The sequence below is a fragment of the Leptonychotes weddellii genome, unplaced genomic scaffold, assembly GCF_054177405.1.
Source record: "Leptonychotes weddellii isolate Sample4059 unplaced genomic scaffold, ASM5417740v2 HiC_scaffold_11856, whole genome shotgun sequence".
Classification (NCBI taxonomy): domain Eukaryota; kingdom Metazoa; phylum Chordata; class Mammalia; order Carnivora; family Phocidae; genus Leptonychotes; species Leptonychotes weddellii.
This window is the reverse complement of record NW_027696736.1, coordinates 1-3,526: the sequence shown is the minus strand read 5'-3', so window position 1 is coordinate 3,526 and position 3,526 is coordinate 1. Positions and strand designations below refer to the sequence as shown.

The window sequence follows — 3,526 nt, the reverse complement described above, 5'->3', positions numbered from 1 at the left end:
CGTCTGCCACACCAAAAGGTGTCATTTTGGCCCAAGGATTACTGTGAACCGAAGGCACTTAAAAACCAGCAGGTAGGCGGTTCGCAGCCGCCCACCTGGTGCGCGGATCCAGTGGGTTTTCCCCTCCTCCGCTCCGCAAGGCCTCGGTCGCCCAACCCGCGCGTGGGGTTCGCCAAAGCCCCTCCTCCCCTCTTACCCGCTCCCCCGCCGCGGACCGGGGTCGGCCCCACCTGTAGGAGGGGGCCCCGGGAGGGGACAGGAGGCCGCGGGTGAGAGCCCGGGCCCAGGCAGCTCGACCATCGCGCCCGGGATGCCGGACCCCCCGCCCCGCGGCCGCCGAGCGCAGGGGACTCGAGGCCCCGCGCGGAACGGGCGCCGCGGCGACGTGGGCTCGGCTCTTCTCTGACAGGGCCTCCGACCGCGCCAGGGCCTGCTGGACGTCCGGCACGCCCGCGCCGTGGCCTCCGTCATTTCAAGAAAAAGTAATGACCCGGGCCCGCCAGCGCGCACCCTTCGATAGCTCAGCTGGTAGAGCGGAGGACTGTAGACCGCAGAGGCGTGGACATCCTTAGGTCGCTGGTTCGATTCCGGCTCGAAGGACGCGCCTGACGCTTTTGCGCCGCCGGGGAAGCCACCGCCCCCGCTAGCGCCCAGCCCCACCTCTGCCCGGCCCAGGCCCCCCTCGGCGGCCCGAGGCGGGAAAACCTTCACGCACCGCCTCCCTTACTCGGCTGCGGGTGTGCTGCCGCCCGGGGAGCGCCCCGGCGCCTTCCTGCCGCGGGCGGCCCGCACCGGCCCTGCGGCGCTACCCGTCCGCGCCGCTCCTGCCTCGGCTCAGCGCCGCACCGCCCCACGCCCTGTGCGCTCGTTGCCCCCCGCATCCCCACCCCCACCCCCACCCCCCCGCGGCTCCCGCTCCAGACGAGGAGGTGGGCCAAGAGCGTCTGCCCTCCGCAAGCCCGCGCGGCTGACAAGCGGACGGGTCACCCCACGGGGCAGGGACATCCTTCCTGACGACTCTGCCTCTCGAGCTGGGTCTCGGTCTCCTGCCCTGCCTCCGGGGACGGTCACTGCTTCTGTCTCTCCCAGCTGCAGTCTGTCTGTCCGTCTCCTCCTTGTCTGGCTTTCATGTGGTCTATAAACATACAGACTTACGGAGACCCGAGAGCCTCTTCCCCGACCAGCTTAACCTACTCGTGGGACAGAACTGTCACCTTGAGGTTTTCCAAGCCATCGCCCATCCCATCGTGCGCCTGCATCGAGGCTGACGTTGGCAGAAGCGAAATGCAGCAGGGGCCTCCGTGGGCCTCCGTGGGCCTCGCCAGTCGCGATGAGAACTTCGGAGGCGCGTTCAGGGTTCCGTCAGTGTGAGGACCGCGTGCGGCCCGAGGACCCTTGAGTTTTCCCGCGCCCTTGCAGCCACGCGGGGCGCTGGTGTTCCTGCTGAGAGAGCAGTGCTCACACACACTCGGTACAAGCCACCTACCTACTTCGCCGGGGGGGTGCGGGCACGGATTCCCCGATTCTCCGGCTACATCTGATGGAGGGAGACAGAAATAGATGGAAGTATTTCCATCCCGCCCGCTTTCCGGCCACTGACCGCTGGGGTCTCCACCTGTAGAAAGGAGTGGGGGTGGGGAGGGAGCTTGGCAGCAACAGCACAGGCTTAGAGCTCAGAGGGAGCCGGAGAGTCGGGGCAACGAGGGCTGAAGGCAGGGCGCAGAAGAGTGGGGGTAGGGGTGGGGTGGGGCGTGGGCAGCTGCCCTCGTGGACCGGCACACGAATTCACCTCCTTGGCCGGCCTGTGGGCTCTGACCAGCTGGCTGACTTAGCGCTGGGCCCTTCAGGCTAAATTGGCAGGGCCTGAAGAGCAAGATCCTGAGGCCCAGCCAGAGCGCACCCAGGAGAACATGGGCTTCACCTTGGGGTCAGAGCCAGGTTGTTGGCGGGGGGTGGGGGTGGGGGTGGGGGGGTGCAGAGAATAGCGCCAGAGAATGGTCTTCCTCGTTCTCCTCCTTCCTGTGGGAAGGAGACTCCAGAGGCTCAAAGTACAGGTGGAGTGCATCACAGAGGGGACCGGTAGCAGAACCCCAATGTGAGTGTGGCCCTCGGGAGCCTCAGGGACCCAGCCACTGCCATCCCTGACCTCGGAGCCCACGGGCCCCTTTTCGGTGTTGCTTCTGCCTCTCAAACTGGAGACTGTTCTCTCCTCTCCACCCCGGCTTCCTCTCCTGGCAGGCTCCTCTTGAGAGGTTCTCTCTCCCCAACCCAGTCTCAGTCCCACTGTCCTACTGCTAACTGAGATGGACTGAGCCAGACTCTCCACGGGCTCAGGAGGCCCTGACAGGGAAGCCCAACAGGTGATGACCTTCAGGAAGATTCGATTGCTTTGAAGCCACAGAGAAACCCCAGCCTCTAAGGTCATCATCTGCAGAGACCAGCAGACAGGAACCAAGGATAAAACCTTCAGACCTTCGTTGGATGTGGCCCCTGGTGAGATGTGGAGGTGTGGCATCCCTGGCGGACCTAGCTTTGGTGCTTTGGGGAAACAGCAGGGTGAGAGGTGGGGGGGGGGGCAGTGGCTTTTTGTGACCAGCAGATGCAAGTGTGGGCCCCAGCATGGCCGACCCTTCCTGGCTGGGGTGTCACGGAGAGCGGCAGGCGGCTTCCAAGGTACTGCCCCCCATCCTTGAAGGTGCAGAGGTGCCTGCTACCCAGTCAGGCAGTGGTGACACAGCCAGTCACGGGAAGGCCCTGCACCTGCGGCTTGCTGGGCCTCTGTGGGACTCTCAGTGGGTGGGTGAGCGGTCTTGGGCGTGCACGCTAGATGGGAGCTGAAAGGCTTTGTTACAGTACCCGGAGCCAGGGCAAGGAATCCAGCCGGCACCGGTATTCTCTCCTCCCGGCTCCAGGAAGTGCAGAGAATCTCGACCTGTTTCGGGAATCCAGGTCGGTGGGCAGAGGAGGGTCAACGAAGCCAACACCACCATAGCGCTCGTGGCTCGGTCTCCACCGGCTGGTCAAGTCCGGGAACGCGTACCTGTGCCAAAAGGGAGAGCAATGTGGGGCGACTAACATGGACACGGCAGGTACCCCGTCGGCAGCTTGAAGGGCCGGGCTTCCCTATCCTAAACCGTTAACGCCCGTCGTAGATATACCAACGGTGAGCAAAAACCAACACACGAAAAAGAAAAACACGAACTTTAGAAGCCGCAACGCGCGTAAAAGCACCGGGCATCACCTTACGCGGTCATAACCCCCACTATAGATCAGCGGGCGAACCTCGTAAAGTCTCACAACGTCTGACTTTCCGCAAACTGAAATGATCAGGGGAAAGCGCGAACGCAGTCCCCCACTACCACAAATTATGCAGTCGAGTTTCCCACATTTGGGGAAATCGCAGGGGTCAGCACATCCGGAGTGCAATGGATAAGCCTCGCCCTGGGAAAACCACCTTCGTGATCATGGTATCTCCCCTGCCAGGTAAGTATGCTTTGCTCGCCCTGCCTCGCCGCTCACGCTCGCG

The 3,526-nt window shown here is 64.0% G+C and overlaps 2 non-coding genes across 2 annotated transcripts; one reads left to right on the top strand and one right to left on the bottom strand.

The window, feature by feature from the left end:
- Positions 1-510: 510 nt before the first annotated feature.
- Positions 511-600, top strand: TRNAY-GUA (transfer RNA tyrosine (anticodon GUA)). The gene is given in 2 exon segments: positions 511-547; positions 565-600. It is a non-coding gene; the product is annotated as a tRNA-Tyr (tRNA).
- Positions 601-3,327: 2,727 nt separating this feature from the next.
- LOC145718188 (U1 spliceosomal RNA) lies at positions 3,328-3,491 on the bottom strand. The gene has a single exon (XR_014141637.1). It is a non-coding gene; the product is annotated as a U1 spliceosomal RNA (small nuclear RNA).
- Between the last annotated feature and the right edge of the window lie 35 nt (positions 3,492-3,526).